Below are 26,240 nucleotides of genomic sequence, written 5' to 3' on the forward strand. Positions count from 1 at the left end.
GCCAGGGTACGTGTATTATAGGGGTATGCGGGAAGTTTAACACGCGATTAGCCAGGGTACGTGTATTACAGGGGTACGCGGGAAGTTTAACACGCGATTGGCCAGGGTACGTGTATTACAGGGGTACGCGGGAAGTTTAACATGCGATTAGCCAGGGTACGTGTATTACAGGGGTACGCGGGAAGTTTAACATGCGATTAGCCAGGGTACGTGTATTACAGGGGTACGCGGGAAGTTTAACACGCAATTGGCCAGGGTACGTGTATTACAGGGGTATGCGGGAAGTTTAACATGCGATTAGCCAGGGTACGTGTATTACAGGGGTACGCGGGAAGTTTAACACGCGATTAGCCAGGGTACGTGTATTACAGGGGTACGCGGGAAGTTTAACACGCGATTGGCCAGGGTACGTGTATTACAGGGGTATGCGGGAAGTTTTACATGCGATCAGCCAGGGTACGTGTATTACAGGGGTACGCGGGAAGTTTAACACGAGATTGGCCAGGGTACGTGTATTACAGGGGTAGGCGGGAAGTTTCACACGCGATTAGCCAGGGCACATGTATCACAGGGGTACGCGGGAATTATCACATGCGATTTGGCTGTGTACGTGTATTACAGGGGTACACGGGAAGTTTTACAAGCGATTCGGCTGGGTACGTGTATTACAGGGATGCGATTTGGCCAGGTACGTGTATTACAGGGGTGCGCAGGAATTATCACACGCGATTTGGCTGGGTACGTGTATTACAGGGGTGCGTGGGAATCATCACACGCGATTTGGCTGGGTACGTGTATTACAGGGGTGCGTGGGAAGTCACACGCGATTAGGCTGGGTGGGTCCTCACAGGTGTTCCCTGTACACCCTCCACGGCCGCTGCAGGCAGCCTACAAAACAGGGGACTACCCTGCACACCTGCTCATGTCCCCCTGCACCCCCACCCCCCAGCAGTGCAGGGGCAGCCTCCACCAGGCCCCCACTCATGTCTCCCACCACCCCCACCCTCCCGCCACCAGGGGCAGCCTCCACCAGGCCCCCACCCATGTCTCCCACCACCCCCACCCTCCCGCCACCAGGGGCAGCCTCCACCAGGCCCCCACCCATGTCTCCCACCACCCCCACCCCCCCGCCACCAGGGGCACCCTCCACCAGGCCCCCACCCATGTCTCCCACCACCCCCAACCCCCAGCAGTGCACGGGCAGCCTCCACCAGGCCCCCACCCATGTCTCCCACCACCCCCACCCCCCCGCCACCAGGGGCAGCCTCCACCAGGCCCCGACCCATGTCTCCCACCAACCCCACCCCCCCGCCACCAGGGGCACCCTCCACCAGGCCCCCACTCATGTCTCCCACCACCCCCACCAGTGCAGGGGCAGCCTCCACCAGGCCCCCACCCATGTCTCCCACCACCCCCACCCCCCCGCCACCAGGGGCACCCTCCACCAGGCCCCCACTCATGTCTCCCACCACCCCCACCAGTGCAGGGGCAGCCTCCACCAGGCCCCCACCCATGTCTCCCACCACCCCCACCCCCCCGCCACCAGGGGCAGCCTCCACCAGGCCCCCACCCATGTCTCCCACCACCCCCACCCTCCCGCCACCAGGGGCAGCCTCCACCAGGCCCCCACCCATGTCTCCCACCACCCCCACCCCCCCCGCCACCAGGGGCACCCTCCACCAGGCCCCCACTCATGTCTCCCACCACCCCCACCAGTGCAGGGGCACCCTCCACCAGGCCCCCACCCATGTCTCCCAACACCCCCACCCACCAGCACTGTGGGGCACGTGGCCAGCAGGCAGTCAGGCAGCAGCAGATGGCAGGTGGGAGCGTGCTCAGGGCTCTGGGGGGCAGTAATTTGGCCTCCTGGCCAGGAGCGTGGTCTCTCGTGTGTGAACGCGTGGACAGCCTGATAGGGAGTGAAATCCCACACGTCAGCAAAGGCCCTTAGCGCGTAAACCCGTCAACAGCATATGCGCGCCTATAGTCACCTGCACGTGCAGGAAATTGTTGCGTGACACGTCCCAGTGTCAAAGCGTGTGATTGGTGAAAATGGATCTACACGTAGAAGTGACAAAGCGTGTGATTGGTGAAAATGGATCTACACGCAGGAGTGACAAAGCGTGTGATTGGTGAACGTACACGCCGCGTAAGTGACGCTGTACGTGTGGGCCTGTATATAAGGTACATGTAGAACACCATTTCCTTGTACGTGCTTTTCGTGGAGAGCGAGTGGGTGAATTCTGTACTTCTTGTCGTTTCACACGCGATTTACTTCACGGCGTTTCCAGTTCGTATTCCCTGTTACCTCTGACAGCTTTTTCTCTTTTTTCTCTTTTACTGGTTTACCTGGGCCTGTTCCCTCAAACAGTGTCCCCTTCTACTGTTGTCCTGTCTTCTCAGACAGCGTACACATCTTCTTTTGGCGGGGGTTTAGCCAGCCAAACGCGCTCATTTTTCACGCTCTTTTACCTGGCAGACGGTGAGTCATGCACGTATCCAACTTATGTGCTTGCCCCGTGTGTAGCCTACCCCTTCAGAGGTCATTCTAGGCTGCGTGTGACACGCATACGTTCATTCTTGCGTTACTGGGTGCCACAGCGTAGTGCAGGTTTTTCTTTCTGCACACGTGGTCTAGGAGGGGTTGCGTGCACGTCATCTCCCTTTTTTGGGCCTCCTGTGCGTTGCGTGACCCGTCATCCTTCCCCAGGGGTTACAATCAGCCGTGCTAGAGCACTAGGGTACAATTACCATCTGGTACCCAACCCCTTTGACCCCCAATTGCCCAGGACAATTGTCTACAGCCACTCCCATACGCACATTAATATCAGTGCCATGGCTGGGAGGCGAGGATTCCGTAAGGGTGGCAAAGGTGGAAGAGCCACAAGTGGTGGCCGTGGTGGATCCGGTAGGGGACGTGGTCGTAACTTGCAGGGTGAGCCTGTCCCCCCATGTGTGGAGGACCAGTCAAGGGCACCCATCATTCCCCCCCCTCCCCCCCTCCCCCCCTCCCGTTGAGGCTGAAGTGGCTGACACCATCCATGCTCAGCCCTTGTTGGACCAGCCCATTGTGGCACCAGACCTGGCTGACTCCATGGCTGACTTCCAGGTCAGCAGGGCTACGACACGTGCGCTGGTGCACGTTGATGCCATCATGCCACGTGGATCTGGGGCAGCAAGGTCATCTGCTGCACCAAGGAGGCAGGGCGGAGAGGCTGCAGGGGCAGCTGCGGCTCCATCCACCCCAGCCCTCACACACCCAGCCAGGACAGTGTCGGTCCTAGTCCATGCTGCTGACATTCCCCTTGACACCATCACACTAGAGCCAATGCCTGCACCAACTCCCATGCTGAGTGTGCAATCCCACACTCCTGATACAGAGTCCACCAGGGCTCCTGCCCCTAGTGTCCAGAGCAGTGCAGGACACTCAGGATCACCACCACCTTCCAAGCGGAAGAGGAAGAGTGCTCGTCCGGCACAGGCTGATGCCCCAGACACGGCTACACAGTCCGGCCCGTCCAGGAAGCCCAGCTTCACGGATGACGAACTGAATGCACTTGTCGAGTATGTGTCCGGACATGACAACGAGATGGTCATTGTTGCAGGATCCAAGACCACACCTGCACAACGCCAGGCACACTGGCAGACCGTTGCGGACATCGTAAGTGCCCTTGGAATCGTGAGGCGCACAGCCAATGATTGCTATAAGCGCTGGAATGACCTAAAGCGCAGGGCAAAGAGTAAGCTGGCCTCAAGTCATGCCGCAACTCTACTGACTGGAGGTGGGTCTCCAGTAGTAGACATGGAACTCACTCCACATGAGTCAGTCGCTGGGACCTACGTCACGGAGGAACAGATCCAAGGCGTGGGAGATCTGGCTGATTACGAGGCATTGTCCGGTGAGTGCACATGCATGTGTGTGTCATCCATGTGCATGGTGTGTGTGTGAGGGCTTCTGTTCGGGTGCCAGGTGAGAGTGTGTGCGCCTGAGTCGTATGGGTCAGCCATGTGCTTCATGCAATCCTTCCTGCGCAGCTGCATTTGGCCATAGCAGTATCCCTTCTGCCAACAGTAGACATCTAGCACAACTGCACGCCAGTTGCCCTTGAAGTGTCACCTTGCCACAACATATTTGCTTCTTTTTCACTGTTCATTCAGTCTGTTTGTTTGCATTCCAACACTTTCACTAGGCATGTCGCTGTCCACTAGTCACATGTCTGACATGGGTATGGTAAAGTGGAGTGACTTTGTTACCTGGATATCATTTGTACACACATGTCCCTGTGCAATTTGACCATTTCAGACTGGCAGCTCCAGGTGAAAAATCTGACCTGTTAGAATTAGAAAAGCTATTACATGCGGGAACTGGACTGAATGAATAGGTGCTGCCCTCCTCTCCATCTTCACTCAATAGCAATGGTACATGCAATCTGTGTGATGGCATGTGTGTTTCACCTGCCAATCACAGGCCAATGTGTGATGCCACTGCCAGGCAGCATGCAGAAAATTTGTTCATCTTCCATCTTGGTGTCATCAGTGTGTGCCATTTGCCTGCACTTCATACGCAGTGAGGGTGCATGCATGGGAGGGTTTTAGTCATGTGGGACATGTGTCAATCAAGTACTGGTTCTCTTGCTTCTCAGCCCTCAATGTGTGCCATGGTGCTAATGCCTGTTTCCAATTCTTTGTTTTCATGTCTTTGCAGGGGAAGACGCACCTGATACTGCTGGGGTTGTGGAGATGGTGCAGACCCAGGAGGTGTCCCAGGGCCGACCAACCACCAGTGAGGGACGTGGTGTGGTGGTGGGGGAGAACCCACAAGTGCTGCAGGTCGTGCTCTCAAGGGGTGTCTCTGGCTGCACCTCCCCCGAGCTGTACTCAGGTGTTGATTCGGATGAGACCTACGTGCTGTCGCAGGTGAGTGTTCCAGGGAGGGATTCTGTTCTGTCTCACCCACCTGCACCAGGGTCAGTACCCTCCATGGGGATGTCAGTGTTGGCAGCTACGCCTTCGGTGGTTACGGATGCAGGGTCACACTCCGCGACATCTGATCCTGTTCCTGGGCCAGCAGATCAGAGGGGGAATGCAGTCCTGCAGCCTCAGGCAGTGCCGGCACAGCAAGACGCAGTTCGCCTTGCCCCAGACAGGTGTGGTGCCCGCCGACGTGGTGGCCGTACGCCACCCGGCAATACCGCATGGGAGCAATCCATTTACGGTATGGCTACCCAACAGGCTGCATCATCCGAGATGATGGCTCAGGCCATGGATAGGGTGGCCACTTCCATTGTCCCCCCAGAAAGGCTGATGGAGCGACTAGAGCAGGCAACCGACTCCATCTGCCAGTCACACAGGGAGGACATGTTGGGGTCCAACAGGGACAGGCGGGCGGCACTGGCGACTCTGCAGGAGGCCATCTCCATTGAGTCCCAGGGCCACAGGGAAGCCCTGAGGCAGGAGCTCCTACACCTCAGGACGACTCTTGTTGAGCTTGAGGCTTCAACACACCAAAGGACAGAACAGCAGCTGGAGCGTCTCACCCGTACGCTCTCAGCTGAGATGCAGGCAACGAGGGCGGAGGTCCGGGCATCCCGTGAGTTGTTGCATGGGGACCTCCGCACACTCATCCTCCAGAACCAGACCTACCACACCCGCATGCTTGCAGCCATGGAGGAGCAGACTAGGGCCTTGCGTGGGCTGCCTCCCATAGTGCAACCACCTCCGGATGCAGCTGCACAGGGTGATAATAGCGACAGCAGTGATACTCCCACAATAGGGTAGCCGTGTGGGCCATGAGCCCATGGAGGTGTTTTATCTTCCCAGGATCCACGCAGGTGGGTTCTGGTGTGCATCCTGTCCTCGGACCTCCTGGGTGGCCTCCCCAACCCCCCCGGGCCCATCAATGGCCATTTTTGATTGTTTATTTTTATTTTTATTTTGATTTCTTTTATTCCCAATTTTTTTGGGACGATCTGTTGGCTTCGATCTGTTGGCTTCGATCTGTTGGCTTCGATGTGTTGGCTCCGATCTGTTGGCTCCGATCTGTTGGCTCCGATCTGTTGGCTCCGATCTGTTGGCTCCGATGTGTTGGCTTCGATGTGTTGGCTTCGATCTGTTGGCTTCGATCTGTTGGCTTCGATCTGTTGGCTTCCGTGGTTCCTGTGGGCATACGCTGCATTGTGGCTGGGCACATGCAGGCTTGTAATGTATTTGGTTCAGATGCTTGGGTTTGAGTCACACACACCCCTCCTGCTTCCCGTTTCCATGGGCTTGCAAAGGGTGTGCCCAAGTGACAGTGAATTACACAGTGACGTTGGACTCCCATGAGCTGTGTGGCCAGTCTGTAGTCAATACTGTGTATACATTCTTAGTGCATATTGCTGTTGTGTTGTACACTGCATGTTGCATTGATGTGTAATTCTTCTTCTGTGTCTACCTCCCAATTTGCAGGTCCCTTCCTCAAGTCCACACAAGGACCTCTAGTCTGGAGATGGGGACCATGTTGGCAGCAGTGCACCTACAACTCTACATGGCGCCAACACTGCACAGTTGGTAGTGGTGGGAGTGCAGGCATTTCCAGGTGGTGAGACTACTAATATGTAACATTTGTGATGTCATGTTAATGGTACTACGTGCTCAAGTATGTTGTTGGTCCGGCATTGCTGTGAGCATATCAGGTGTTGCAGGTTTCTAATAGTGCCACTGTACATAGTGAGAGTGATGTCATGTTGTGGGGATTACTTTGTTTACCTGCAATTAGCATGACATGGCACGGTGTGTCGTGTGGCAGTGCTGGGGTTGGGTTGGCTGACATGGCACTGTCCTCTTGTTGCATTTTGCAAGTGGGTATTCATTTTAGCTGCTTCAATGTGTAACTTCACAAAACTGCATTGGTGGTGTCTGTGTGGGTAGGGATGCACACATTGTGACACTTCCAGGTGAACAATCTCAGGCTGACATGGTATTCCCGGTTCATTCTCCAGACATTCATGATCAGTGTCAGGTTGAGTCATCATTGATTGTCAGATGGAATGTGCCAGGGCAGTGTGCACTCCACAGGGGTGTGATTTCTATGTGAAGTAATTAGCCACTAGCTGTGTACGGGCTGCCTCCTCCCGTGCCCTTTCCCCTCCCATGCGCAGCGGCTGTGCATGTGGTTGGGGATGTGGGGCCACCACCATGTCCACGGCCAGGCCCCGGCGTGTTGCAACGTTGTGCAGGACACATGCTGCCACTATGATCCTGCACACTACTGGGGGAGCGTATAACAGCTGCCCGCCAGAACGGTCAAGGGAGCGAAAGCGTGACTTTAGCACTCAGAATGTGCGCTCCACTATGCCCCTGGTTGTAATGTGGGCTGTGTTATATCTTACCTGGGGTGGCGTGGTGGGGTTCCGAATTGGCGTCATCATGTGGGGGCTGAGAGGGTAGGCACTGTCCCCTGTGGAGGTGGGGATTGGTATCATTGGTGAGGTTGTGACCTTGCTCAGTATCCAACATGCATGCATGTGCAGTGGCATACATACTCACCAAGCAGCCATGTATCGCCATGCCGCCCAGCTTCTAGGTCCCGGCTTAGGGTGGACATTCGGTAAATGAAGCTGTCGTGGGTGGAGCCGGGATAGTTGGCATATACTGAGGTGATGATTCCCTTGGCATTACATGCTACCTGCACGTTGATGGAATGCCAGTGCTTGCGGTTCCTATAGATGTGCTCAGATGCCCTGGGGGAACGTAGAGCCACATGGGTGCAGTCGATGGCACCTAGCACTTTGGGGAATCGTGCCACTGCGTAAAAATCCAGGGCGGCAGCATGCCTTTCTGCAGGTGTTCTGGGCAGGTATATGTGCCTGCGGACTGATGGGCGTGCAGTCATGATGTTCAAGACCTGGTGTAGGCAGCGTGACTGGGTGGCCTGTGACACCCCACCCACTATGGCACTTGTCCGCTGAAATGATCCAGTGGCTAAGAAGTGCAGTACATTGAGGACCTTCTCCAGGGGGCTGAGTGCTTGGGAGCACAGGGTGGGTGATGTGAGGTCATCCTCCCACTCACTCACCAGGTCCAGTATGATGTGTGGTGGAAACCTGTACCTCCCATACACCTGGTCATCAGGCATCCCGAAAAGGCTGGTTCTGGGTGTGAATATTCTGGCCCTGACTATCCTCCTCCTCCTCCTTTGGTAGCCCACTGCCACTGCTGCTAGGAACGGTATGTTCATCCTGGCGTCTGAGCTTGTTATTGTTAAAGTCCGCAATTTTATGCTTTGCGCGTGTTCTAGGCGAGCGTGTGACCCGCGCACCCCTGGAATCCAGTTCCCAGTCCAATAGCGTGTGGAAATTCACACGCACCACGGGATACAGCGTGTGACCCGCGCACCCCTGGAATCCAGTTCCCAGTCCAATAGCGTGTGGAAATTCACACGCACCACGGGATACAGCGTGTGACCCGCGCACCCCTGGAATCCAGTTCCCAGTCCAATAGCGTGTGGAAATTCACACGCACCACGGGATACAGCGTGTGACCCGCGCACCCCTGGAATCCAGTTCCCAGTCCAATAGCGTGTGGAAATTCACACGCACCACGGGATACAGCGTGTGACCCGCGCACCCCTGGAATCCAGTTCCCAGTCCAATAGCGTGTGGAAATTCACACGCACCACGGGATACAGGTTCGCTGACGTACTTGCGTGTGTAAGTGGCCGCGCACCCATTAAATACACGTACATAGGCCAATCGCGTGTACGCGCACTTTTGTCCAATTACACGCGATGACACTCTGACGTGCAGTATCTCCACGTGTGCCCCGTCATCACGTGCTGAGTGGGGAACACCCGTGCGGGTCACGTCACAGACGCGCTTACGCGCTGAGGGACTCTGGTCCAATAGAATCGCGTATGCGTGCTGACGCGCTTACGCGCTAAGGGCCTTTCCTCGGATTTCACGCTGACGTGCAGGATATTCACGTGCCAAATCACTCCGTATCAAGCTGGCCACGCGAAAACACACGGAAGCCAACGCTCCTGCCCAGAAGGCCGAGTTACTGCCCCCCAGTGCCCCGAGCAGCCTCCCACGTGCCATCTGCTGCTGCCTGCCTGCCTGCCTGCCTGCTGCCACCGTGCCCTGCCATTTGGTGCCTGCACATCAGCCATCTGCAGGGGTCCAGTTGCTGTGTCCACCCCTGCTGGAACTGAAGACTCCCGACTGGGATTACATCGCTCCACAGCCCAGCCCCAGGACCCAGTTGCCCACCCACACCTGCCTCTGGGGTTGCCATGTCGGGCACTTCCACATCTGGCACCAGTGGCAACCCCAGGCCAGAGGGGCAGAGGGGCACCAGCTTCACTGTCACCGAAGTTGGTGTCCTGGTGGAGCATGTCCTGGGGCAGTATGATGCCCTCTTTGGATCGTCCCGCGCCAGCAAGGAAGGACGGCAGAGGATCTGGGCCGACTGTGTGGTTGCCATCAACGCGGAGGGGGTGGCAACCCGCGACGTCCTGAAGATCAAGAAGCGCTGGGAGGACTTGAGGTCCAGGACCCTTGTGAAGGCCCGGCGCCTCGTGGAGGGGGGCCGGGGCCGCATGAGTTCCATCCAGATGAGGGTCCTGGAACGCGTACGCCCAGCGCTCCACGCCCAGATCCTTGAGAGGGAGGCCCGTCTGGAGTTGAGCGGTAAGTGTCCATGCATTACTGTGTGAGACAGGGCATGTTGCGGTGTGCTGGTTCTATGATACTTGTCTGTATGTGTGCCATAGGCCATGTATGCATGTATGTGTGCAGGGACATCATGGTAATGCATGTGCGACCAGTGATGTGTGATGCACATGGTTGTTGCATGTGTTGAAATGCCGCATGGGGAGCCCTATTCAGATTTTGAACATGAGAGCATGCCAGTCTCTGTACCTGGACATGGGTGGGGGTGAGGGATGGGTGCTGATGCCAGGTACATATATGGTAGCCATGTCTGTGTGCCTGACCTGCGTGTCTGTGACTTGTGCATGCCATGGATGCATGACACATGTGTGTGACAATGCCGAGATTCAGTAAAGCAGCCAAATTACCCTTGTATCCGCTGTGTTTGGTGTGTTTGGGGCCAGATGGATGTGACTGAGGTGAAGTGTGTGCATGTGATGGGCATGAGCCATGATGCATGTGAGTTACATATCATTGAATGTTTCAAGAGTCCATTGGACATGCATGGAAATGTCCATGGCATGCACCATGCCTGTTACTGTGTGTGTTTTGCCTGGACTGACCCATGTGTTGTGGAGGGACATGATGGAAGTGTACTTTGACAGTGGTGCTCATCTGCTATTGCTTCCTGTCTAGGGGACCATTGTACAGTGCCCTGATGCTTGTGTTCTTTGTCTCCCTCTACGCAGCGGCTAGTGAAGAAGAGGGCGGAGACGGCGCTGTGGAGCAAGGCGGCGGGGATGCCCCCACGGCTGCAGCGGAAGGGGTGGGTGAGCCCCCACAGGGGCCTGCTACGGTGGGAGACGGTGAGGAGCCATCCAGGTTGGTGGTTTGCACAGAGGAGGAGGAGGCCGCCACTGGGGCACACATGGGGCCTGGTGGGGGCATCCCTGCTGGTGCAAGTGGTGCAGTCCAGGGCCAGGGGCAGGAGGCAGCACAGGTCACCGTGGAGGGGCCTGTGCATGTCGCTGTCCCTGACCCTGTGAGTGCACCACCATGCACCAGCAGGGATGCCCCGTCCCAGGCCTGTCCGCAGGTAGAGGGGATGTCCATGTCACCTGACTCCCCTCCACCTGCGGACGTGGGAACCCCTGGCCGTGCGGAGAAGGTCCTGATTGGGGTCGCGATGCGCACGGCTGTGATTCGTGATGCCGTGCGTGCTTCCCGGGAGGAGCACGCACGTCATCACGAAGTGCACCGTGCCGACGTGGCCCAATTGGGATCGGCCATGTTCGGGGGTTTCCTGCATGTGTTGGCCAATGTGGCGGCCCTCTCCTCCTCTGTGCAGGCTATCCACCAGTCGTTCTCCTTGCCGTCTTCCAGCCCAGATGCCACCAGGGCCCCCTGTGGACCTGCCCCGACCAATGCAGCCAGCTCGGTGGGGATCCCATCCCTGCCACAGTCGGGAGTCAGAGATCCAGCAGGGGTGGACACCAGAGCAACTGGACCCCAGCAGATGGAGGATGTGACGGCATCATCGGGCAGGGCACGTGCACGACGGCGTCGGTGGTTTCCATCAGCCTGGATGCCGTCGTGCTGGCACAGGCAGTTGCGTCGGAGGCAGCAGCAGGCTCAACGTGGGAGGCATCATGGCTCGGGGCCATCAACATCAGGGGTGCAGGCATCGGCCGGAGGGCAGGAGAACCCTGGAATGGGAGTGGCTTCCGTGTGGGAGAGGTTGTGCCAGCGGATAGGTGCGGAGCGCCAGCGGGCAGAGGAGGAACGGCTCACGATGGTCAGGGCGGAGGACTCCATGCGGAGGGCGCTGAGGCGGGCTGAGTGCCTCGAGGGTCTTCGCAGGGAGTTTGAGCTTGACACTGCGTTATCCCTGCGGGACCTCGGGGCCAGGGAACATGCCCGCCTCCAAGCCATTGACCAGGAGTTCGATGATGCCCTGGCCCATGACAACAACCAGTGAGCCGTCCGAATAGCCCGCTGCCTTTGTATATAGTTGTATAGTTAGGGTTAGGTTTCCTTTGTTTTTTTGATTTTTTTTTGGTTGCGATTGGACAATGCACCACTTTTTTGTATATAGTTCACTTTTTAGTTAGTAGTCAGTTAGGTTTAATTTGGTAGGGCTCATGGACCCAGGATGATCTTCTTCATTGGCTTATTTTAATTCTTCAGATTATTTTCTTGGACATTCATCTTGTTTTGTTTGATTTGCTTTGTTTATTTTCTTATTTCATTTCCATTCTACTTGCTGTTAAATACATATTATTTTTTTAATCTTCAATGTGTCGTATCATCAAATTGCTTTCAGGCATGTCATGTTGGGTGTTTTGTCATTCACTTGCAGCCATTGTGTGTGACAGACATGTGTTAAATTGCATTATTTAAATTGGGGGTGTAACATGTAATTGCCTTTGATATGTGGGTGGGTGTGATAGTTGGTTGGGCCTTTTGGCAGGGGAGGATGGGCATTACGGACATGATTGGGGAATGTTGGGACCCAGGTGCAGGGGGGCATGGATTGGACATGGGTGGGGGCCTGCTGGCAGGTGCCCCACAGTGCTGGGGGGTGGGGGTGGTGGTAGACATGAGTGGGGGCCTGGTGGAGGATGACCCTGCACTGCTGGGGTGTGGGGGTGGTGGGTGACATGAGTGGGGGCCTGGTGGAGGGTGACCCTGCACTGCTGGGATGTGGGGGTGGTGGGTGACATGAGTGGGGGCCTGGTGGAGGGTGACCCTGCACTGCTGGGGTGTGGGGGTGGTGGTAGACATGAGTGGGGGCCTGGTGGAGGGTGACCCTGCACTGCTGGGGTGTGGGGGTGGTGGGAGACATGAGTGGGGGCCTGGTGGAGGCTGACCCTGGTGGCTGGGGGGTGGGGGTGGTGGTAGACATGAGTGGGGGCCTGGTGGAGGGTGCCCCTGGTGGCTGGGGGGTGGGGGTGGTGGGAGACATGAGTGGGGGCCTGGTGGAGGCTGACCCTGGTGGCTGGGGGGTGGGGGTGGTGGTAGACATGAGTGGGGGCCTGGTGGAGGGTGCCCCTGGTGGCTGGGGGGTGGGGGTGGTGGGTGACATGAGTCGGGGCCTGGTGGAGGGTGACCCTGCACTGCTGGGGTGTGGGGGTGGTGGGTGACATGAGTGGGGGCCTGGTGGAGGGTGCCCCTGGTGGCTGGGGGTGGGGGTGGTGGGAGACATGAGTGGGGGCCTGGTGGAGGGTGACCCTGCACTGCTGGGGTGTGGGGGTGGTGGGAGACATGAGTGGGGGCCTGGTGGAGGCTGACCCTGGTGGCTGGGGGGTGGGGGTGGTGGTAGACATGAGTGGGGGCCTGGTGGAGGGTGCCCCTGGTGGCTGGGGGGTGGGGGTGGTGGGAGACATGAGTGGGGGCCTGGTGGAGGCTGACCCTGGTGGCTGGGGGGTGGGGGTGGTGGTAGACATGAGTGGGGGCCTGGTGGAGGGTGCCCCTGGTGGCTGGGGGGTGGGGGTGGTGGGTGACATGAGTCGGGGCCTGGTGGAGGGTGACCCTGCACTGCTGGGGTGTGGGGGTGGTGGGTGACATGAGTGGGGGCCTGGTGGAGGGTGCCCCTGGTGGCTGGGGGGTGGGGGTGGTGGGAGACATGAGTGGGGGCCTGGTGGAGGGTGCCCCTGGTGGCTGGGGGGTGGGGGTGGTGGTAGACATGAGTGGGGGCCTGGTGGAGGGTGACCCTGCACTGCTGGGGTGTGGGGGTGGTGGGTGACATGAGTGGGGGCCTCGTGGAGGGTGACCCTGCACTGCTGGGGTGTGGGGGTGGTGGGTGACATGAGTGGGGGCCTGGTGGAGGGTGACCCTGCACTGCTGGGGTGTGGGGGTGGTGGGAGACATGAGTGGGGGCCTGGTGGAGGGTGACCCTGCACTGCTGGGGTGTGGGGGTGGTGGGTGACATGAGTGGGGGCCTGGTGGAGGGTGACCCTGCACTGCTGGGGTGTGGGGGTGGTGGGAGACATGAGTGGGGGCCTGGTGGAGGCTGACCCTGGTGGCTGGGGGGTGGGGGTGGTGGGAGACATGAGTGGGGGCCTGGTGGAGGGTGCCCCTGGTGGCTGGGGGGTGGGGGTGGTGGGAGACATGAGTGGGGGCCTGGTGGAGGCTGACCCTGGTGGCTGGGGGGTGGGGGTGGTGGGAGACATGAGTTGGACATGGGTGGGGGCCTGCTGGCAGGTGCCCCACAGTGCTGGGGGGTGGGGGTGGTGGGGGGTATGAGTTGGACATGGGTGGGGGCCTGCTGGCAGGTGCCCCACAGTGCTGGGGGGTGGGGGTGGTGGGGGACATGAGTTGGACATGGGTGGGGGCCTGCTGGCAGGTGCCCCACAGTGCTGGGGGTGGGGGTGGTGGGAGACATGAGTGGGGGCCTGGTGGAGGCTGACCCTGGGGGGTGGGGGTGGTGGTAGACATGAGTGGGGGCCTGGTGGAGGGTGACCCTGCACTGCTGGGGTGTGGGGGTGGTGGGTGACATGAGTGGGGGCCTGGTGGAGGGTGACCCTGCACTGCTGGGGTGTGGGGGTGGTGGGTGACATGAGTGGGGGCCTGGTGGAGGGTGACCCTGCACTGCTGGGGGTGGGGGTGGTGGGGGACATGAGTTGGACATGGGTGGGGGCCTGCTGGCAGGTGCCCCACAGTGCTGGGGGGTGGGGGTGCAAGGGGACATGAGTTGGTGTCATTAGTTCAAGGAGACATGTGCCTTTGCTGGGGGGCATGCCCATGGTGGGTGGGCTGCCTGCGGGACATGACCAGGGATGCAGGGTAGTCCCCTGTGGTGTGGGAACTGCGCGAGAAAACCAGCGGATGTGCGATAAAAAAGTGCGCGGCGCACGTTGGCTCACAGGGCCATCTAACAGCGTGCGCCAGGTCACAGCGAAAATCGCACAGGCCACAGCGAAATTCGCACATAGCGCGGCGCACGCAACAAAAGTAGGCGGAACACGGGCGTAACACTCGGAATGGGGAACAACTTGCCAAAACGTGGGGAGTCACGGGGGAAGTACAGGGCACAAGTGCGCGGAACGCCCACACGCTCGCCTACAACACGTATTCATGGAATAGAATAGGGGAAAAAAGCGCACGCTCAAACCAGCGCACAGGCACAAACACGACCGCCACAAGAAAGCAGGCGGGTAGCGTCTCTGCGGCTGTAAGAAATGTGCGCCAAAAGGTGCGCCAACAAATCGCACCTATATACTGCCATGATGAATGTCCCATACTGTGGCCCTCCAGGGAAAAATGACGTGCAAAGGGGTACCCACAAACACGGACACCCGCTGACAAAAAATACGTGTGCGTGTATACCGGGGTGCGCGGGAATTCTAACACGCGATTTCAGCAGGGTACGTGCATCACAGGGGTTCGCATGAAGTTTCACACGCGATCGGGCCTGGGGGAGCGGGCTACGTGTATATCAGGGGTTCGCGTGAAGTTCCTCACGCGATCGGGCCTAGGGGAGCGGGCTACGTGTATTACAGGGGTTCGCGTGAAGTTCCTCACGCGATCGGGCCTGGGGAGCGGGCTATGTGTATTACAGAGGTGCACGGGAAGATCCAGGGTGCGCGGGAAGTTCCACACGCGAATAGCCTGGGGGCGCGTGTATTTCAGGGTGCGCGGTAAGTTTCCACACGCGAATAGCCTGGGCGCGTGTATTTCAGGGGTGCGCGGGAAGTTCCACACGCGAATAGCCTAGGCGCGTGTATTTCAGGGGTGCGCGGGAAGTTCCACACGCGAATAGCCTGGGGGCGCGTGTATTTTCAGGGGTGCGCGGGAAGTTCCACACGCGAATAGCCTGGGGGCGCGTGTATTTCAGGGGTGCGCGGGAAGTTCCACACGCGAATAGCCTGGGCGCGTGTATTTCAGGGGTGCGCGGGAAGTTCCACACGCGAATAGCCTGGGCGCGTGTATTTCAGGGGTGCGCGGGAAGTTCCACACGCGAGTAGCCTGGGCGCGTGTATTTCAGGGGTGCGCGGGAAGTTTCCACACGCGAATAGCCTGGGCGCGTGTATTTCAGGGTGCGCGGGAAGTTCCACACGCGAGTAGCCTGGGCGCGTGTATTTCAGGGGTGCGCGGGAAGTTCCACACGCGAATAGCCTGGGCGCGTGTATTTCAGGGGTGCGCGGGAAGTTCACACGCGAATAGCCTAGGCGCGTGTATTTCAGGGGTGCGGGGGAAGTTCCACACACGAATAGGCTGGGGGCGCGTGTATTTCAGGGGTGCGCGGGAAGTTCCACACGCGAATAGCCTGGGCGCGTGTATTTCAGGGGTGCGCGGGAAGTTCCACACGCGATAGCCTGGGCGCGTGTATTTCAGGGTGCGCGGGAAGTTCCACACGCGAATAGCCGGGCGCGTGTATTCCAGGGGTGCGCGGGAAGTTCCACACGCGAATAGCCTGGGCGCGTGTATATCAGGGGTGCGCGGGAAGTTCCACATGTGATTTGACAGTGTGGGTCCTCCCAGGTGTACCCTGTACACCCTCCACGGCCCCTGCAGGCAGCCCACACCACAGGGGACTACCCTGCATCCCTGGTCATGTCCCGCAGGCAGCCCACCCACCATGGGCATGCCCCCCAGCAAAGGCACATGTCTCCTTGATACTAATGAACACCAACTCATGTCCCCTTGCACCCCCACCCCCCAGCACTGTGGGGCACCTGCCAGCAGGCCCCCACCCATGTCCAACTCATGTCCCCCACCACCCCCACCCCCCAGCAGTGCAGGGTCACCCTCCACCAGGCCCCCACTCATGTCACCCACCACCCCCACACCCCAGCAGTGCAGGGTCACCCTCCACCAGGCCCCCACTCATGTCACCCACCACCCCCACACCCCAGCAGTGCAGGGTCACCCTCCACCAGGCCCCCACTCATGTCTACCACCACCCCCACCCCCCAGGGTCAGCCTCCACCAGGCCCCCACTCATGTCTCCCACCACCCCCACACCCCAGCAGTGCAGGGTCACCCTCCACCAGGCCCCCACTCATGTCTCCCACCCCCCCCACACCCCAGCAGTGCAGGGTCACCCTCCACCAGGCCCCACTCATGTCACCCACCACCCCCACACCCAGCAGTGCAGGGTCACCCTCCACCAGGCCCCCACTCATGTCACCACACCCCCACACCCCAGCAGTGCAGGGTCACCCTCCACCAGGCCCCCACTCATGTCTACCACCACCCCCACCCCCCAGCCACCAGGGGCACCCTCCACCAGGCCCCCACTCATGTCTCCCACCACCCCCACCCCCAGCCACCAGGGGCACCCTCCACCAGGCCCCACTCATGTCACCCACCACCCCACACCCCAGCAGTGCAGGGTCACCCTCCACCAGGCCCCGACTCATGTCACCCACCACCCACCCCCCAGCCACCAGGGGCACCCTCCACAGGCCCCCACTCATGTCTACCACCACCCCCACCCCCCAGCCACCAGGGTCAGCCTCCACCAGGCCCCCACTCATGTCTCCCACCACCCCCACCCCCAGCCACCAGGGGCACCCTCCACCAGGCCCCCACTCATGTCTACCACCACCCCCACCCCCCAGCCACCAGGGTCAGCCTCCACCAGGCCCCCACTCATGTCTCCCACCACCACCACACCCCAGCAGTGCAGGGTCACCCTCCACCAGGCCCCCACTCATGTCTCCCACCACCCACCACCCCCAGCCACCAGGGGCACCCTCCACCAGGCCCCCACTCATGTCACCCACCACCCCCACACCCCAGCAGTGCAGGGTCACCCTCCACCAGGCCCCGACTCATGTCACCCACCACCCCCACCCCCCAGCCACCAGGGGCACCCTCCACCAGGCCCCCACTCATGTCTACCACCACCCCCACCCCCCAGCCACCAGGGTCAGCCTCCACCAGGCCCCACTCATGTCTCCCACCACCCCCACCCCCCAGCCACCAGGGCACCCTCCACCAGGCCCCCACTCATGTCTACCACCACCCCCACCCCCCAGCCACCAGGGTCAGCCTCCACCAGGCCCCCACTCATGTCTCCCACCACCCCCACACCCCAGAAGTGCAGGGTCACCCTCCACCAGGCCCCCACTCATGTCTACCACCACCCCCACACCCCAGCAGTGCAGGGTCACCCTCCACCAGGCCCCCACTCATGTCACCACACCCCCACACCCCAGCAGTGCAGGGTCACCCTCCACCAGGCCCCCACTCATGTCACCCACCACCCCCACACCCCAGCAGTGCAGGGTCATCCTCCACCAGGCCCCCACTCATGTCTACCACCACCCCCACCCCCCAGCACTGTGGGGCACCAGCCAGCAATCCCCCCACCCATGTCCAATCCATGCCCCCCTGCACCTGGGTCCCAACATTCCCCAATCATGTCCGTAATGCCCATCCTCCCCTGCCAAAAGGCCCAACCAACTATCACACCCACCCACATATCAAAGGCAATTACATGTTACACCCCAATTTAAATAATGCAATTTAACACATGTCTGTCACACACAATGGCTGCAAGTGAATGACAAAACACCCAACATGACATGCCTGAAAGCAATGAGATGATACGACACATTGAAGTTAAAAAAATAATATGTATTTAACAGCAAGTAGAATGGAAATGAAATAAGAAAATAAACAAAGCAAATCAAACAAAACAAGATGAATGTCCAAGAAAATAATCTGAAGAATTAAAATAAGCCAATGAAGAAGATCATCCTGGGTCCATGAGCCCTACCAAATTAAACCTAACTGACTACTAACTAAAAAGTGAACTATATACAAAAAAGTGGTGCATTGTCCAATCGCAACCAAAAAAAAATCAAAAAAACAAAGGAAACCTAACCCTAACTATACAACTATATACAAAGGCAGCGGGCTATTCGGACGGCTCACTGGTTGTTGTCATGGGCCAGGGCATCATCGAACTCCTGGTCAATGGCTTGGAGGCGGGCATGTTCCCTGGCCCCGAGGTCCCGCAGGGATAACGCAGTGTCAAGCTCAAACTCCCTGCGAAGACCCTCGAGGCACTCAGCCCGCCTCAGCGCCCTCCGCATGGAGTCCTCCGCCCTGACCATCGTGAGCCGTTCCTCCTCTGCCCGCTGGCGCTCCGCACCTATCCGCTGGCACAACCTCTCCCACACGGAAGCCACTCCCATTCCAGGGTTCTCCTGCCCTCCGGCCGATGCCTGCACCCCTGATGTTGATGGCCCCGAGCCATGATGCCTCCCACGTTGAGCCTGCTGCTGCCTCCGACGCAACTGCCTGTGCCAGCACGACGGCATCCAGGCTGATGGAAACCACCGACGCCGTCGTGCACGTGCCCTGCCCGATGATGCCGTCACATCCTCCATCTGCTGGGGTCCAGTTGCTCTGGTGTCCACCCCTGCTGGATCTCTGACTCCCGACTGTGGCAGGGATGGGATCCCCACCGAGCTGGCTGCATTGGTCGGGGCAGGTCCACAGGGGGCCCTGGTGGCATCTGGGCTGGAAGACGGCAAGGAGAACGACTGGTGGATAGCCTGCACAGAGGAGGAGAGGGCCGCCACATTGGCCAACACATGCAGGAAACCCCCGAACATGGCCGATCCCAATTGGGCCACGTCGGCACGGTGCACTTCGTGATGACGTGCGTGCTCCTCCCGGGAAGCACGCACGGCATCACGAATCACAGCCGTGCGCATCGCGACCCCAATCAGGACCTTCTCCGCACGGCCAGGGGTTCCCACGTCCGCAGGTGGAGGGGAGTCAGGTGACATGGACATCCCCTCTACCTGCGGACAGGCCTGGGATGGGGCATCCCTGCTGGTGCATGGTGGTGCACTCACAGGGTCAGGGACAGCGACATGCACAGGCCCCTCCACGGTGACCTGTGCTGCCTCCTGCCCCTGGCCCTGGACTGCACCACTTGCACCAGCAGGGATGCCCCCACCAGGCCCCATGTGTGCCCCAGTGGCGGCCTCCTCCTCCTCTGTGCAAACCACCAACCTGGATGGCTCCTCACCGTCTCCCACCGTAGCAGGCCCCTGTGGGGGCTCACCCACCCCTTCCGCTGCAGCCGTGGGGGCATCCCCGCCGCCTTGCTCCACAGCGCCGTCTCCGCCCTCTTCTTCACTAGCCGCTGCGTAGAGGGAGACAAAGAACACAAGCATCAGGGCACTGTACAATGGTCCCCTAGACAGGAAGCAATAGCAGATGAGCACCACTGTCAAAGTACACTTCCATCATGTCCCTCCACAACACATGGGTCAGTCCAGGCAAAACACACACAGTAACAGGCATGGTGCATGCCATGGACATTTCCATGCATGTCCAATGGACTCTTGAAACATTCAATGATATGTAACTCACATGCATCATGGCTCATGCCCATCACATGCACACACTTCACCTCAGTCACATCCATCTGGCCCCAAACACACCAAACACAGCGGATACAAGGGTAATTTGGCTGCTTTACTGAATCTCTGCATTGTCACACACATGTGTCATGCATCCATGGCATGCACAAGTCACAGACACGCAGGTCAGGCACACAGACATGGCTACCATATATGTACCTGGCATCAGCACCCATCCCTCACCCCCACCCATGTCCAGGTACAGAGACTGGCATGCTCTCATGTTCAAAATCTGAATAGGGCTCCCCATGCGGCATTTCAACACATGCAACAACCATGTGCATCACACATCACTGGTCGCACATGCATTACCATGATGTCCCTGCACACATACATGCATACATGGCCTATGGCACACATACAGGCAAGTATCATAGAACCAGCACACCGCAACATGCCCTGTCTCACACAGTAATGCATGGACACTTACCGCTCAACTCCAGACGGGCCTCCCTCTCAAGGATCTGGGCGTGGAGCGCTGGGCGTACGCGTTCCAGGACCCTCATCTGGATGGAACTCATGCGGCCCCGGCCCCCCTCCACGAGGCGCCGGGCCTTCACAAGGGTCCTGGACCTCAAGTCCTCCCAGCGCTTCTTGATCTTCAGGACGTCGCGGGTTGCCACCCCCTCCGCGTTGATGGCAACCACACAGTCGGCCCAGATCCTCTGCCGTCCTTCCTTGCTGGCGCGGGACGATCCAAAGAGGGCATCATACTGCCCCAGGACATGCTCCACCAGGACACCAACTTCGGTGACAGTGAAGCTGGTGCCCCTCTGCCCCTCTGGCCTGGGGTTGCCACTGGTGCCAGATGTGGAAGTGCCCGACATGGCAACCCCAGAGGCAGGTGTGGGTGGGCAACTGGGTCCTGGGGCTGGGCTGTGGAGCGATGTAATCCCAGTCGGGAGTCTTCAGTTCCAGCAGGGGTGGACACAGCAACTGGACCCCTGCAGATGGCTGATGTGCAGGCACCAAATGGCAGGGCACGGTGGCAGCAGGCAGGCAGGCAGGCAGGCAGCAGCAGATGGCACGTGGGAGGCTGCTCGGGGCACTGGGGGGCAGTAACTCGGCCTTCTGGGCAGGAGCGTGGGCTTCCGTGTGTTTTCGCGTGGCCAGCTTGATACGGAGTGATTTGGCACGTGAATATCCTGCACGTCAGCGTGAAATCCGAGGAAAGGCCCTTAGCGCGTAAGCGCGTCAGCACGCATACGCGATTCTATTGGACCAGAGTCCCTCAGCGCGTAAGCGCGTCTGTGACGTGACCCGCACGGGTGTTCCCCACTCAGCACGTGATGACGGGGCACACGTGGAGATACTGCACGTCAGAGTGTCATCGCGTGTAATTGGACAAAAGTGCGCGTACACACGATTGGCCTATGTACGTGTATTTAATGGGTGCGCGGCCACTTACACACGCAAGTACGTCAGCGAACCTGTATCCCGTGGTGCGTGTGAATTTCCACACGCTATTGGACTGGGAACTGGATTCCAGGGGTGCGCGGGTCACACGCTGTATCCCGTGGTGCGTGTGAATTTCCACACGCTATTGGACTGGGAACTGGATTCCAGGGGTGCGCGGGTCACATGCTGTATCCCGTGGTGCGTGTGAATTTCCACACGCTATTGGACTGGGAACTGGATTCCAGGGGTGCGCGGGTCACACGCTGTATCCCGTGGTGCGTGTGAATTTCCACACGCTATTGGACTGGGAACTGGATTCCAGGGGTGCGCGGGTCACACGCTGTATCCCGTGGTGCGTGTGAATTTCCACACGCTATTGGACTGGGAACTGGATTCCAGGGGTGCGCGGGTCACACGCTGTATCCCGTGGTGCGTGTGAATTTCCACACGCTATTGGACTGGGAACTGGATTCCAGGGGTGCGCGGGTCACACGCTGTATCCCGTGGTGCGTGTGAATTTCCACACGCTATTGGACTGGGAACTGGATTCCAGGGGTGCGCGGGTCACACGCTCGCCTAGAACACGCGCAAAGCATAAAATTGCGGACTTTAACAATAACAAGCTCAGACGCCAGGATGAACATACCGTTCCTAGCAGCAGTGGCAGTGGGCTACCAAAGGAGGAGGAGGAGGATAGTCAGGGCCAGAATATTCACACCCAGAACCAGCCTTTTCGGGATGCCTGATGACCAGGTGTATGGGAGGTACAGGTTTCCACCACACATCATACTGGACCTGGTGAGTGAGTGGGAGGATGACCTCACATCACCCACCCTGTGCTCCCAAGCACTCAGCCCCCTGGAGAAGGTCCTCAATGTACTGCACTTCTTAGCCACTGGATCATTTCAGCGGACAAGTGCCATAGTGGGTGGGGTGTCACAGGCCACCCAGTCACGCTGCCTACACCAGGTCTTGAACATCATGACTGCACGCCCATCAGTCCGCAGGCACATATACCTGCCCAGAACACCTGCAGAAAGGCATGCTGCCGCCCTGGATTTTTACGCAGTGGCACGATTCCCCAAAGTGCTAGGTGCCATCGACTGCACCCATGTGGCTCTACGTCCCCTCAGGGCATCTGAGCACATCTATAGGAACCGCAAGCACTGGCATTCCATCAACGTGCAGGTAGCATGTAATGCCAAGGGAATCATCACCTCAGTATATGCCAACTATCCCGGCTCCACCCACGACAGCTTCATTTACTGAATGTCCACCCTAAGCCGGGACCTAGAAGCTGGGCGGCATGGCGATACATGGCTGCTTGGTGAGTATGTATGCCACTGCACATGCATGCATGTTGGATACTGAGCAAGGTCACAACCTCACCAATGATACCAATCCCCACCTCCACAGGGGACAGTGCCTACCCTCTCAGCCCCCACATGATGACGCCAATTCGGAACCCCACCACGCCACCCCAGGTAAGATATAACACAGCCCACATTACAACCAGGGGCATAGTGGAGCGCACATTCGGAGTGCTGAAGTCACGCTTTCGCTCCCTTGACCGTTCTGGCGGGCAGCTGTTATACGCTCCCCCAATAGTGTGCAGGATCATAGTGGCAGCATGTGTCCTGCACAACGTTGCAACACGCCGGGGCCTGGCCGTGGACATGGTGGTGGCCCCACATCCCCAACCACATGCACAGCCGCTGCGCATGGGAGGGGAAAGGGCACGGGGGGAGGCAGCCCGTACACAGCTAGTGGCTAATTACTTCACATAGAAATCACACCCCTGTGGAGTGCACACTGCCCTGGCACATTCCATCTGACAATCAATGATGACTCAACCTGACACTGATCATGAATGTCTGGAGAATGAACCGGGAATACCATGTCAGCCTGAGATTGTTCACCTGGAAGTGTCACAATGTGTGCATCCCTACCCACACAGACACCACCAATGCAGTTTTGTGAAGTTACACATTGAAGCAGCTAAAATGAATACCCACTTGCAAAATGCAACAAGAGGACAGTGCCATGTCAGCCAACCCAACCCCAGCACTGCCACACGACACACCGTGCCATGTCATGCTAATTGCAGGTAAACAAAGTAATCCCCACAACATGACATCACTCTCACTATGTACAGTGGCACTATTAGAAACCTGCAACACCTGATATGCTCACAGCAATGCCGGACCAACAACCTACTTGAGCACGTAGTACCATTAACATGACATCACAAATGTTACATATTAGTAGTCTCACCACCTGGAAATGCCTGCACTCCCACCACTACCAACTGTGCAGTGTTGGCGCCATGTAGAGTTGTAGGTGCACTGCTGCCAACATGGTCCCCATCTCCAGACTAGAGGTCCTTGTGTGGACTTGAGGAAGGGACCTGCAAATTGGGAGGTAGACACAGAAGAAGAGTTACACATCAATGCAACATGCAGTGTACAACACAACAGCAATATGCACTATGAATGTATACACAGTATTGACTACAGACTGGCCACACAGCTCATGGGAGTCCAACGTCACTGTGTAATTCACTGTCACTTGGGCACACCCTTTGCAAGCCCATGGAAACGGGAAGCAGGAGGGGTGTGTGTGACTCAAACCCAAGCATCTGAACCAAATACATTACAAGCCTGCATGTGCCCAGCCACAATGCAGCGTATGCCCACAGGAACCACGGAAGCCAACAGATCGAAGCCAACAGATCGAAGCCAACAGATCGAAGCCAACACATCGAAGCCAACACATCGGAGCCAACAGATCAGAGCCAACAGATCAGAGCCAACAGATCGGAGCCAACAGATCGGAGCCAACAGATCGGAGCCAACAGATCGGAGCCAACACATCGAAGCCAACAGATCGAAGCCAACAGATCGAAGCCAACAGATTGTCCCAAAAAAATTGGGAATAAAAGAAATCAAAATAAAAATAAAAATAAGAAACAATCAAAAATGGCCATTGATGGGCCCGGGGGGGTTGGGGAGGCCACCCAGGAGGTCCGGGGACAGGATGCACACCAGAACCCACCTGCGTGGATCCTGGGAAGATAAAACACCTCCATGGGCTCATGGCCCCCACGGCTACCCTATTGTGGGAGTATCACTGCTGTCGCTATTATCACCCTGTGCAGCTGCATCCGGAGGTGGTTGCACTATGGGAGGCAGCCCACGCAAGGCCCTAGTCTGCTCCTCCATGGCTGCAAGCATGCGGGTGTGGTAGGTCTGGTTCTGGAGGATGAGTGTGCGGAGGTCCCCATGCAACAACTCACGGGATGCCCGGACCTCCGCCCTCGTTGCCTGCATCTCAGCTGAGAGCGTACGGGTGAGACGCTCCAGCTGCTGTTCTGTCCTTTGGTGTGTTGAAGCCTCAAGCTCAACAACAGTCGTCCTGAGGTGTAGGAGCTCCTGCCTCAGGGCTTCCCTGTGGCCCTGGGACTCAATGGAGATGGCCTCCTGCAGAGTCGCCAGTGCCGCCCGCCTGTCCCTGTTGGACCCCAACATGTCCTCCCTGTGTGACTGGCAGATGGAGTCGGTTGCCTGCTCTAGTCGCTCCATCAGCCTTTCTGGGGGGACAATGGAAGTGGCCACCCTATCCATGGCCTGAGCCATCATCTCGGATGATGCAGCCTGTTGGGTAGCCATACCGTAAATGGATTGCTCCCATGCGGTATTGCCGGGTGGCGTACGGCCACCACGTCGGCGGGCACCACACCTGTCTGGGGCAAGGCGAACTGCGCCTTGCTGTGCCGGCACTGCCTGAGGCTGCAGGACTGCATTCCCCCTCTGATCTGCTGGCCCAGGAACAGGATCAGATGTCGCGGAGTGTGACCCTGCATCCGTAACCACCGAAGGCGTAGCTGCCAACACTGACATCCCCATGGAGGGTACTGACCCTGGTGCAGGTGGGTGAGACAGAACAGAATCCCTCCCTGGAACACTCACCTGCGATGGCACGTAGGTCTCATCCGAATCAACACCTGAGTACAGCTCGGGGGAGGTGCAGCCAGAGACACCCCTTGAGAGCACGACCTGCAGCACTTGTGGGTTCTCCCCCACCACCACACCACGTCCCTCACTGGTGGTTGGTCGGCCCTGGGACACCTCATGGGTCTGCACCATCTCCACAACCCCAGCAGTATCAGGTGCGTCTTCCCCTGCAAAGACATGAAAACAAAGAAATGGAAACAGGCATTAGCACCATGGCACACATTGAGGGCTGAGAAGCAAGAGAACCAGTACTTGATTGACACATGTCCCACATGACTAAAACCCTCCCATGCATGCACCCTCACTGCGTATGAAGTGCAGGCAAATGGCACACACTGATGACACCAAGATGGAAGATGAACAAATTTTCTGCATGCTGCCTGGCAGTGGCATCACACATTGGCCTGTGATTGGCAGGTGAAACACACATGCCATCACACAGATGGCATGTACCATTGCTATTGAGTGAAGATGGAGAGGAGGGCAGCACCTATTCATTCAGTCCAGTTCCCGCATGTAATAGCTTTTCTAATTCTAACAGGTCAGATTTTTCACCTGGAGCTGCCAGTCTGAAATGGTCAAATTGCACAGGGACATGTGTGTACAAATGATATCCAGGTAACAAAGTCACTCCACTTTACCATACCCATGTCAGACATGTGACTAGTGGACAGCGACATGCCTAGTGAAAGTGGTGGAATGCAAACAAACAGACTGAATGAACAGTGAAAAAGAAGCAAATATGTTGTGGCAAGGTGACACTTCAAGGGCAACTGGCGTGCAGTTGTGCTAGATGTCTACTGTTGGCA

This window comes from Ambystoma mexicanum, chromosome 3p, assembly GCF_040938575.1.
Source record: "Ambystoma mexicanum isolate Mex_15411 chromosome 3p, UKY_AmexF1_1, whole genome shotgun sequence".
Taxonomy (NCBI): Eukaryota; Metazoa; Chordata; class Amphibia; order Caudata; family Ambystomatidae; genus Ambystoma; species Ambystoma mexicanum.